General features: G+C 36.2%; 1 long non-coding RNA gene across 10 annotated transcripts in view; it reads left to right on the top strand.

Moving 5' to 3' along the window:
- The window catches only part of LOC144615952 (uncharacterized), a 547,072-nt gene that overhangs the window by 253,853 nt on the left and 280,185 nt on the right, over positions 1-13,034 (top strand). For 2 of the 10 annotated variants that reach the window (XR_013554715.1, XR_013554716.1), the window contains exon 2: positions 818-859. The exons of the other annotated variants lie outside the window; for them this stretch is intronic. This is a non-coding gene — a long non-coding RNA (uncharacterized LOC144615952). The remainder of the gene's footprint in view (positions 1-817; positions 860-13,034) is intronic. 10 annotated transcript variants of the gene reach the window in all.

Genomic DNA, 13,034 nt, shown 5'->3' with positions numbered 1-13,034 from the left:
CTTCTGTCTCTCCCTGTCTATTTCCCTCCCCCACCTGTGCACACTCTCCCCACCAAAATACATAAACTTTAAAAAAACAAATAAATAAGTAAATTTATTGTCTCTAAATCACAAACTTCATAATCTTTAGATTCAAATCTTTGTAGTTGCAGAATACCCTGCTGATAATTTTTTCTGTGAACATTATCTAATATTAATTTCCCTTTTCCAAGAGTAGCACCAACTCAATCCCTCCTGACTTTATCATTTATGGACTTTAAACTTCATTGTGCACTTCTTGTTGAGTTCAGCTGCCTCATCTTACCCTTTGCATAGGGTAGCCACCCGAAATAAGTAACATTATTTTTGCTTTGAGAATATGTTAGAAAAGTGTTTGTCTCAAGACTGTTAGCTAGGTAGTCACTTCTATATCTAGTTATATAGCAGCCTTCTTAACCATTTAAGTGAATAGAATAAAAAAGCAGCCTCCTTTTATAAAGTGATCTGAATGATGTGATTACTGACAATAAATATAAAAGGAATAAGGTAGGTTGGAATAACTGTGGAAAGCTTCACAAGGGAGAACAAATTTGAGATACACTTTGGAGTATGTTGTGTTCTTCATTCACAACTCTTCCTTCTTTCCTCCCTTCCTGTAGCCATGATCCTGCCCTCCTTTATGACAAGATTATACGTACATGTTCCATTGATGTTGGGCTTAGTTAGTGAATTGCTTTCACTCTGAAATGTAGGCGGAAATGGTTGATTTAGTGCTAGTTCTGAACTAGGCCTAAAGAGAAATCGTGTGTTTCTTCTTACTCTTTTGTGTCTCTGCCAGTGCCATGAGAAGAGCATGTCCCAGTTCACTGAAGGCTATAGAGTGAGTCATCTAGGACAGACTTGAACCTCTGGCAACTTGAAGCCAAACCCACCTGAGCCCAGCAGAGATCAGCCAAACCCAATTGACCTATAGACTTGTGAGAAAAAAAAATAAGTATTTGTTGGTATAAGCCACTGAATTTGAGGGCTGTTACTTGATATTATGGCAGCACCACCTGACTAATGTTAACATATTGTAAGAAATGGTTAGGTCATGAACTAGTAGCCTCTTCCTTTCTGTTTCCACTGTTACTGCCTCCATTCAAGCTTTTATCCTGCCTCTTTGGATTGTTTTAAAAGCTTCCTATTTTTTCCCACCTGCATTAGTTAGGGTAGCCCAATAGCTATTAGAAGTTGATCTAAAATTTATAGTGTTTCAAACACAATACAGGTTTACTTCTTGCTCACATTTGTACACTATTATCATAGGCACATGGTTTCCTCCTTCCACACAGTCTTTCAGGGGCCCAGACTGATGGAGGCTGGTCTGTTTTGTGTTGTTTTGTTTCACATTTATCTTACAAGATACATGCAAGAAAGCCAAGAAAATGTAGCTTTAACTGTGGGGACAAGAAAAAAAAAATATTAACATTCATTATTATGAGCAATTTATTATCTCTGCTATGTCATCACTTATTTAACATGCTTTAATCTAGAGTTATTAGTCCTAAAAATTCAATGTGATATTAATTATCTGCTTAAAATCTATGGTCTTAGTTGCCTGCAGTTTCAGCATCAAATTTAGCATATTATTTCCATATAAACAGTTTCTGTTTTCATCTAGTACTAACATTGAAGAACACATGAAGCTGGCATCTGTTTGATTAATACAGTACATAGTCCTGTCATACCAAAACATTAACAAGCAATCTAGAAGTTACCTACAGTTTCATGGGAGACTGAATGGCAAACAACTCGATAAATACCCATCACAGTTTTCATTCTCTTCTAGTCTTTTGTCAGCTGTGTGACCATTTATGGGCTTTTTTATTTTTTAATCCCTCCCAGCATGAAGGACCTATAGCTTCCCAGTTCCTCTGTTCTATGCCTATAAGTCTCTTTATCCATTCCCTTTCTTATTTATTTATACTAAACTAAATATACCAAACATGCATGGTCATACTCATCAACCCATTCAAGAAAATAATAAAGACTTTTCAGTTGCTGTTTCCACCATCCTCAGAAAGCAGTGAGGGATCACAAATTATATTTTCCCATGACACAAGCAAGACCTCTGTGTTTGGCTCATTTCCCCTTTTAAAAATTTTATCTCCATCTTTTCCCCTTCATGCCTCCTATATTCCAGTCATGCTGACCTCCTCACCATGTCTTGAACACATTTTGGTTTCTTCCTATTTCTGGAGCCTTTATAGAGAGCACATTTTCTGCCCAGAAGTCTTTTTCTTCTACTCTGCATGACAAGATCCCATAAATATGTTAAGGGCTACTTCAAGTATCTCCTTCACTGGGGAGTCTTCCCTACCTTTATTCCACTGCCCAACCTTCATAGAATTCGTTGTTTTTCTGTGCTCTTGTAAAATTCTGTACACGCCTCTGCTGTAGTATTTATTACATCGTTTAATATGTTATGTATCTAGTTCACCAGAATAGAGACCTTGTCATCTTTGGATTCTTAGCATAGTACCTAACATGTAGCTTGAAACACAGTTTCTCAGTAAATGTTTGTTGATGCAAGAAAAACTTGTCCGAGAGCTGGAAACCTGGTCAAGAGACAGGAGGCTCTCAGTTCATGACCAAAGGTTTAGTAACTAGTCTGGAACGCAGAGCTCTCCCATGAGGCAAGCCCTCAGAGTAACTTTAATTCTTTGCCCCAAAGTGCTATCATTGAAGGGAAAAAAATTTGGAGCATTTTAATATGCTAGTTTCCAACAACTTCTTAAATTACACTTTCTGTGAAGAGAAAGCTGAAGGGACGAGGAGATTGAGAGAAAGGAGAATACTGAGCCAGAAGCTAAGGACATTCCAGAAATGTTACAAGAGTTAAAATGTGTAACTTTCCCTCTCACTTATGGATTTACATGCATTTAATATAGCTTGACCTATTGAACCTATCTTGGGTTTCCCTGTGGAGGCTGTCTCTTTCAGGCCAAATTGTCTGTCTAATGTAGCAGATAGAGAAATAATCATATATCCCTACCAGTTCAGTGAACATTTTTGAATTAATAAAATAATCCAGGACCTAAATTTTCTAGTGTAACAGTAACAGACAGCAGCATGAATCTTTTCACAGAAGAACACTTTGAATGTGTTGTCAGTGTCTCAAGTTCCTTTCTTATCATTTTGGCCTTAATATTGAAGCTGACCAGAAATAGGTGAGTAAAATAATATCCCCTAAGTCTCTACAGAGCAATTATGATACATCCTCCAGAGAATTAGGCAATAGAGACATAGACAGGATATGAGGAAGCCCTGTTAGGCTAACTGGAATGGGAGTTAGTCAGAATATTACTTAATGTAGCTTTTGCTGCTGTATACAAATAAATTTCCAAATCTTAATTGTTGAACACAAAAGTGTATTTTTTCCATCATGTTGGGCAGTTCACCTCCAAATAATGATTAAGGGATAATGTTGTCCTGACTTTCTTTCAATGGCTTCTCCCATCCTGTGACTCTGGAAAATTTAACATAGGATTCCCAACATTGCCCTGGGGTTGCCTCCATCCAGAAGTGAGAAAGGGAAAAGTTCATAGGGAATCTCGTATGGCGGTTCTTACAGGCCAAGTCTGGAAAGGGTGCATATTACTTTTGTGTCCATTCCTTTGGCAAGGAGGTTTACACAAGGCCATGCCTAAGTCCTAGTAAAGCTAGAAATGTGGTCAAAGACTATCCTTTCAGGAATAATTTTTATAGTGTGTTATGAGAAATGTAGTTGAACTATTGTAAGGAGAAGGAAATAAGTATGGCAGACAATGTATAATCCATTGATAAAATAAACATGGTGTAAAAAAAAAAGAATAAGAAAAACTTAGCCAATCCTCATTTATGTGGACTACAGATTTATAAATTTGCCTACTTACTGAAATTTGTATGCAACCCCCAAATCAGACTTTCAGTGCTTTCACAGTTATTTGTCGATATGCACACAGCGGCACAATGTTTGAATCACCCAACCGTGCACATTACTAGCTGAGGTTGCATAAGGTGATGACCTGCTGTCATGTTTCAGCCCTCATATTATAAACAAGTGTGCTTTTCACAGTCTATTTAGTGCCATATTGTTTCTTTCTTTTTTCTTTTTTTTTTTTTTTTTTTGTTAATTTTGTTGGTGATTTCACCTGTTAAAATGGCCCTCAAGCATAGTTCTGAAGTGCTACTTAGTGTTCTAAGCACAGGAAGGCTATGATGTGCCTTGAGGAGAAAATACATGTATTAGGTAAGCTTTGTTTAGGCACAAATTACAGTGCTGTTGGCTGTGAGTTCAATGTTAATGAGTCAACAATAAAATAAGTCATCAGCAAGTAAATAAGATATCTTTAGACAGAAACTCACATAAAACAAGATTGCATATAGACTGTTTGACCTGAGGCTCACAAAACCTAACTTTGTATTTCTTCTAGGGGCAGTGGTTCAGTATTTGTGAATTCAACATTGAATTCATGTTCATGGTGACTTTATATAACATAAGTGTCATAAATAACAAGAATCAGCTCTGTGTGTGTGTGTATTTTCTTTCCCTCTTATATTTTTTTTGGTCAGCCACTGCCTGTTGCCTATCTCAAAAGGCATTCCCTACTTCCCCCTGATGTCATGGTTTTGTATACTAACAAGACCCTGATTTTGTTCACGTATCAGGCAGAGTAACTTGATCATAGCTACAATTAGCCCAGTACTGAGTTTTACTTAACACACAATTATAGCTGACAAAATATAAGGAGTCTGTTTTGCACTGCCTTCCATTTTCTCCTACCTCCCATATTGTATGAGGAAGTGTTCCAACCATTTTGCAACCATGAGATAAAGGCCAAGAGAACTCTCCAGATATTAGCTTAATTGAGCTTCTAGATCAATAACAGCAACTGCTTCATATTTGTGCAGAAGTTAAGTCCCTATTTTTAAACTATTATCAGTTTCTTCTTTTCTTACTTACCAGAGTGCTTATGGCCAAAAGTATTGCTACTTACTCACATAATATTTAATCCATTCAACAAACGCTTGCTAAGTGTTTACCATATGCAAGCACTGTTAAAATCGTAGGTATTCAATAATGAACAAAACATATAAATTTATACCACATGAATAGGAAAAGATTTTTAAAAAGGATGAATTTATTTCATATGCTTATTGGCTATTTTTATATCTTCACTACAAACATCTGTATTCAGAATATTTGTCCATTTTAATTGGTTCTTTGTCTTTTTAAATTACTGAGTAAGACATGTTGTATATTCTAAATAGAAAACCCATCCCAAACATACAATTTGCAAACTTCTTCTTTCATTCTGTGAGTTGCATTTCTTGAGAGGCATTCTTTGAACTCCAGTAAAATGTTGAATAGAAGTAGGGAGAGCTGACATCCTTGTCTTGTTCTTCATCTTAAGGAGAAGGATTTAGTTTTCACCATTTAGTATGTTATTAGCTATAAGTTTTTATTTTTCTATGTTCATAAGTGATATTAAGGTTAGTAGTTTATGAAACTATAATATTTATAGTCATGTAAAAGGTCAGTAGTTTTCTTATCTTGTGATGTTTTTGATTAGATTTCATACCAAGTTGAGAGCAACCTCAAAGAGTGAATTGGAAAGTATCCCTCCTCTTTTTTAATTTTTGAAGAATTTGTGAAAATCATTATTAAAATGTTTCTTCAAATGTTTGGTAGAATTTACTAGTGAAGTAATCGGGGCCTGGCCATTTCTCTATAATAGGTTTTTATATTATTAAATCAATCTCTTTACTTGTTCTAGATCTATTTAGAATTTTTCTTTTCTTCTGGAGTCAGAGTACTTTATGTCTTTTAGGAATTCACCCATTTCACCTAAGTCATCTTATTTATTTGGCATGTAACTATTCATAGTATTTCTTGATAATCTTGTTATTTCTGAAAGGTCAGTTTAATAATATTTTCTTTATTTTTATTTTTATTATTGAAGTGTAGTTGACATAAATATTATATTAGTTTCAGGCATAAACATAGCAATTCAGTAATTATGTACATTACTCAATACTCATCATGATGAGTAGTCACCATCTGTCACCATACAATGTTACTACAATATTATTGACTATATTCCTATGCTGTACTTTTCATCTTTGTGACTTATTTATTTTATAACTGGAAGTTTATAATACTTAATCCCTTTCATCTATTTTGCCCATTCCTCCAATCCCTTTCCTTTTGCAAACCAACAGTAGTGGTCCACATTCCAAGCACCATTTATTGAAGAGACTGTCTTTTCCCTTTTGTATATTTTTGTATCTTTTGTCACAGATTAATCATGAGTTTATTTCTGGGCCCTCTATCTTGTTCTGTAGATCTATGTGTCTATTTTTGTGTAGTACCATACTGTTTTTATTACTATAGCTTTGTAGTATATCTTGAAATCTGGGATTGTGATACCTCTAGCTTTATTCTTTTTTCTCAGGATTGCTTTGGCTATTTTAAGGGTCTTTTGTTATTCCATTCAAACTTTAGGATTATTTGTTCTAGATCTGTGAAAAATACTATTGGTATTTTGATGGGGATTACATTAAATCTGTATTCTCTTTGGGTAATATGGACACTTTGACAATATTAAATATTCCATTCCATTAAAGAAATTGTGGTTTATATACACAATTGAATACTACGTGGCAATGAGAAAGAATGAAATATGGCTTTTGTAGCAACGTGGATGGAACTGGAGAGTGTTATGCTAAGTGAAATAAGTCATAGAGAGAAAGACAGATACCATATGTTTTCACTCTTATGTGGATCCTGAGTAACTTAACAGAAGACCATTGGGGAGGGGAAGGAAAAAAAAAGGTTAGAGAGGGAGGGAGGCAAACCTTAAGAGACTCTTAAAAACTGAGAATAAACTGAGCGTTGATGGGGGTTGGGAGGGAAGGGAAAGTGGGTGATGGGCATTGAGGAGGGCACCTGTTGGGATGAGCACTGGGTGTGCTCATTTATTTGACAATAAATTTCATATTTAAAAAAAATAAAGTATAGTCAAATACAAAAAAAAATATTCCATTCCATGAGCATGGTGTGTCTTTCCATTTGTTTGTGTTGTCATTAGTTTCTTTCGTCAATGTCTTATGGTTTCTGGAATATAGCTTTTTCACCTCCTTTGTTAAATTTAGTCCTGATTATTTTATTCTTTTTGGTACAATTGTTAATGGGGTTGTTTTCTGATTTCTCTTTTTGCTACTTCATTATTAGTATACTAAAAATGCAACATATTTCTGTATATTAATTTTGTATTCCACAACTTTAAATTCATTTATCAGTTCTAATAGTTTTTTTGGTGGCATTTATAGGATTTTCTATATATTGTATCATGTTGTCTGCAAATAGTGACAGTTTTATATTTTCCTTACCAATTTGGATGCCTTTTATTTTTTTCTCTTGTCTGATTGCTGCAGCTAGGTCTTCCAGTACTATGTTGAATAAAAGTAATCAGTGTAGATATCCTTATCTTGTTCCTGATCTTAGAGGGAAAGTTTTCAGTTCACACCATTGAGTATGATGTTAGCTGTGAGTTTTTCATAGATGGCCTTATTATATTGAGGTATTTTCCCTCTAAAATCACTTTGTTGAGAGTTGAGAGTTTTTATCATGAATAGATGTTGTATTTTGTCAGATGCTTTTTCTGCATTTATTGAGAAGATCATATGGTTTTTATCCTTTCTCTTGTTGATGTGATATATCACATTGATCGATTTGTGAATATTTAATCATCTTGCCTCACTGGAATAAGTCTCACGTGATTGTGGTGAATTATCCTTTTTTATGTTTATTTATTTTTGAGTGAGAGGGATAGAGAGCGAGCAGGGGAGGGGCAGAGAGAGAGGGAGATAGAGAATCTCAAGCAGGCTCTGCTCTGTTAAGTGCAGAGCTTGGTGTGGGACTGGAACTCATGAACCATGAGACCATGACCTGAACTGAAATCAAGAGCCAGATGCTTAACTGACTGAGCCACTTAGGCACCCCAATTTGTGGTGAATGATCCTTTTAATGCATTGTTGAATTTGATTTGCTAATATTTTGTTGAGAATTTTTGCATCTATATTCAAGGATTTAGGCCACTAGTTTTATTTTTATCTATTATTATTTTTTGTAGTGTCTTTGTCTAGTTTTGGTATCAGGGTAATGCGAACTTGTACAAGAAATTTGGAAATTTTCCTTTTTCCTGTAGTTTTTGGAATAGTTTGAAAGGAATAGGTATTACATCCTCTTTAAAAGTTTTGTAGAATTTGCCCATGAAGCAATCTAATCCTGGACTTTTGTTGTTCGGAGTTATTTTATCACTGTTTCAATCTCGTTACTAGTAATTGCTCTGTTCAAGTTTTATATTTATTCCTGATTAGTTTTGTAAGATTATATGTTTCTAGGAATTTATCCATTTCTTCCAGATTGTCCAATTCATTGGCACATAATTTTTCATAGTATTCCCTTATAATTCTTTGTGTTTCTGCGTTTTGGTTGTTATTCTCATCTTTCATTTCTGAATTTATTTATTTATTTGAGTCTTTCTTTTGTTCTTTATGAATCTGGCAGATGGTTTGTCATTTTGTTTATCTTTTCAAAGAACCAGCTCTTGGCTTCATTGATCTTTTCTATTGATTTTTAGTCTCTATTTCATTTATTTCTGCCTTAATCTTTATTATATCCTTCCTTCTACCAATTTGGGGCTTTGTTTTTTCTTTTTCTAGCTTCTTTAGGTATAAGGTTAGATTGTTTCTTGAGCTTTTTCTTTTTTTTCAGTTAGGCCTGTCTTGCTATAACATCCCTCTGAGAAATGCTTTTGCTGCAACCTAAAGATTTTGGGCTACTGTGTTTTTACTTTTGTCTCCATATACATTTTAATATCCTCTTTGATTTCTTTGTTGACTTATTGGTTGTTCAGTATCACGTTGTTTCACTTCCATATGTTTGTGCTTTTTCAGTTTTTCTTGTAATTGATTTCTAGTTTCATACTGTTGCAGCGAGAAAAGAAGCTTGATATGATTTCAAACTTCTTAAAATTATTGACACTTGTTTTGTGCCATAACATCTGATCTGTCCTGGAGAAAGTTCCATGTTCACTTGAAAATCATGTTTATTATGCTATTGTTAGATGGAATGTTATGTATATATCTGTTAGGTTCATTTGGTCTAATGTGTTGTTCAAAGCCATTGTTTTCTTACTGGTTTTCTGTCTCAATGATCTATGCATTGATGTAAGTGGGATGCTAAAGTTCCCTACTGTTATTGTATTATTGTATTCTCCCTTTCTGTTTGTTAATGTTTATATATTTAGGTGCTCCTATGTTGGGAGCATAGATATTTATCCTCTCCTTAGATTGATACCTTTGTCATTATTACACAATGTCCTTTTTTGTCTCCCGCTACAGTCTTTGTTTTATACTCTGTTTTGTCTGATATAAACATTGCTACCTTGCCTTTTGTTGTTGTCTCTCATTCAGCAGGCTGCCTTTTAGTTTTTTTATTGTCTCCTAATTTGACCTCTGTGGGCTCACTTTTCATGGGGCTCTCTGTGATTCTTGGACCTGGATTTCTATTTCCTTCCCCAGATTAAGGAAGTTTTCAGCTATTATTTCTTCAAATAAGTTTTCTGCCCCTTCTCTCTCTCTTCCCTTCCTGGGATCCCTGTAATGCAAATGTTATTCATTTGATGTTGCAGAGTTTTCTTAAGCCATTCTCCTTGTTTATTATTCTTTTTTTCCCCTTTTTATTATTCTTTTTTTCTTTTTGCTGTCTGGCTTGGTTGCTTTTTGTTACCTTGTCTTCCAGATCACTGATCCATTTTTCTAATCTACTATTTTCTAATCTACTATTGATTCTTTCTAGTGTATTTTTTATTTCAGTTACTGTATTCTTCAGCTCTGGCTGGTTTTTTATATTTTCTATCTCTTTGTTGATGTTCTTGTTGAATTTGTCCACTCTTTTCTCAAAAGTGGTGTGTATCTTTATAATCATTACTTTGAACTCTATCAAGCATATTGCTTATCTCCATTTCATTTAGCTCTTTTTCTGTGACTTTGTCTTCTTTGTTCATTTGGGATACACTCCTCTGTCTCCTCATTTTGTCTAACACTCTGTGTTTGTTTCTTTGTATTAGGTAGTTCAAATATGTCTCCTAGTCATGAAAGTAGTGGCCTTGTGTCAAAGAGTTCCTGTGATGCCCTGTAATCCAATGCCTCCTGGTCACCATACCAGACACTCAAAGGGGTGTCTCCTGTGTGGGCTTCATGAGCCCTCCTGTTGTGGCTGAAGCATGATTGCTTTGGGATCACTGGTGGGTGAGGCAGGCACTTTGCCTAGCTGTCTGCAGTTAACCTCTGTGACAGCTGCAGGCACACCAATTATCAGGGCTTGCTCCCTCGGAAGTTCCTGGCTGCAGGAACTCTAGGCATGCTGGTGTGTGGGGTTATTTCCTCCTCTCCATGGCAGAAGTCACTTAGGAGGAATAATGGTCCTAGTCCTGGCCGGGGCTTCCTGCTGTTGTGGAAAGCAGGGACCACTTTGGGGGTGCCTGCTGCCTGCTGTAGGTTGGGTGGGGAGGGTATGCAGAGGAACAACAGAGTGGGGCATGTCATACTAGCAAGGTTGATGGAGAATGTTAGAACTGGTTCCCATAAGCATCCCATTTTCTAAACTGTGAGAAGGCAAGAAAAATGGTACCTACCAGCAATTTTGTTTCTGGAGAAATCTGCACATCCTTGGTCCTCTAGCATACATCCTGACTAGTTAATAAATGTCCCATGTACTTTTCTTTTTTTTTTATTATTTTTTTTTAACATTTATCTATTTTTTGAGAGACAGAGCATGAGCGGGAAAGGGGCAGAGAGAGAGGGAGTCACAGATTCTGAAGCAGGCTCCAGGCTCTGAGCTGTCAGCACAGAGCCCGATGCGGGGCTCGAACTCATGAATAGCGAGATCATAACCTGAACAGAAGTTGTACGCTTAACTGACTGAGCCACCCAGGTGCCCTTGCTTTTCTTTATTTAAAAAAATTATTTTTTAAGTTTTTATTTTGTTTTAGTTCTAGTACAATTGACAAAGTATTAAATTCATTTCAGGTGTACAATATAGTGATTTGACAGTTCTATACATTACTAAGTCTTAATTACAATAAGTGTACTCAATCCTCTTCACCTATTTCATCCATCACCCCACCCACCTCCCCTCTGATAACCAACAGTTTGTTCTCCATATACCCCAGGTGCTTTTCAAACTTCTTCTTCTGTGCTGTGTTTCAGGCAAGGTCATTTGGTGTGCTGGCCTTTTAAGGGCAGAGGTTAGGTTTTCTATCACCCTTCAGGTCTCCCAGAGTTAAGCCCTGCTGATTTTTAAAGCTCCTAGAGTTAAGCACCACTGACATTCAAAGCCAGACTCTATGGGGTCTCATCTTCCCAGTGTGGGTCCCCAGGGCCCTGGGTGTCAGGTGTGGATCTGATCCCCTGGCTCCTCCATGCTTGTGATGGCCCTCCCATTTGTGGTTAGTTGACTAGGGGTCATCTCCACCCCACCTATCCTTTTTGATGTGACTTTCTCCCTGTAACTAGCTGTGAGTGATCTGTTCTGCCCTTCTTCAGGTTGTTTTCAGAATTCACTTCAATAAATGTAGATGTTACCTCAGTATGTCCACGAGATCCTCCTACTCTGCCACTTTATTCATTACTTATTTTTGTTTTGGCTTTAGTTTGCTCTTCTTTTCCAGTGTCTTCAGTGAAAATTTATTTTATATAATTTAGATCTTCTTTTAAATGTAGGCATTAACCACTAAAAATGTACCTAAATATTGTTTAGGTGTGTCTCTTGAGTTTTGGTGTGTTTTGTCTTCATTTTAATTCATCTTAAAATATTTTTAATTATCAGTGTAATTTATTCTTTGACCTGTTGGTTATTTAGGAGTGTGTTGTTTAATTTGCACATACTTGTGGATCTCCCAAATTTCTTTCTGCTCCTGATTTCTAATTTTATCTCCTTGTACTCGAATGCACTTCATATAATTTCAGCCTTTTTAATCCTTTTAAACTTGAGGCATATTTTATGGGCTAGTGTACAGTCTATTCTAGAGAATGTTCCATGTGCACTTGAGAAGAATGTTTATTCTGCTGTTGCTGGGTGGAATGTTCTGTAGGTATCTAAGTCTAGTTAATACACAGTGTTGTTTAAGTCTTTTATTTCCTTATTGGTTATCTATCTAGTTGTTCCATCCATTATTGAAAGTTAATACCCAGCTATTGTTGAATTTTCTACTTTTTCCTTCAGTTTTGTCCATTTTTGCTTCACATGTATTATGGCTCCTTGTGCATATCTGATGCATGTTTCATTATATATGGTTATAATTGTTATCTAATCCTGTATAATTGACCCTTTTTATCATTACAAAATGCTTCCTCCTCTCTCTAGTAACATTTTTTTAAATTTTAAAGCCTTTTTTCCCTGATATTAATGTGTACATTGCAGCTTTCTTGTGGCTCCTGTTTGCATGATACATCCTTTCCCATTCTTTGACTTTCAATCTATTTGTATCTTTTAATCTAAAATGTCTCTTGTAGAGAAGAGTTAAGAGGAGAAGTAGGGGGACTATGGGTTTTCCTTCTCCCTCAAACACAACTGTATTGAGGTCAGATTACTTAGAACACCCAGTAAATAGATCTGCAGAGCCACAAAAGGATCTTCACAACTGGAGGAAGACAGCTTGGCAGATGTGAAGTGCATGCATCTTTCAGAGCTCAAACCCTGAGGTTTTGGAAGTGTGTCTTCTCTTAGCAGAGCTAGGCACCCACTAAGCAGACTGTTGTACCCACTCCTGGGGAGGAGAGAGCTGGCCCTAGAGTGCATAGCTTGGTGTAATGATCTCCAGGGCACACTAGGAGAGAGCAGTCCCCTTCCTGGAGGACTTCTGGAAGAGGGTTTATTGCCTCCCCAGGGACAAAAGACCCTGCAGGTGCCAGCCAAAGGCCTTTCATCAGCAAGGTGGAGAAACTTTACTCCGGAAGAGGGG

The sequence above is a fragment of the Panthera onca genome, chromosome A1 (assembly GCF_046562875.1).
Source record: "Panthera onca isolate mPanOnc1 chromosome A1, mPanOnc1 haplotype 2, whole genome shotgun sequence".
NCBI classification, from domain to species: Eukaryota; Metazoa; Chordata; class Mammalia; order Carnivora; family Felidae; genus Panthera; species Panthera onca.
The sequence above is the reverse complement of the archived record's forward strand: the minus strand, read 5'-3'. Positions and strand labels throughout refer to the sequence as shown.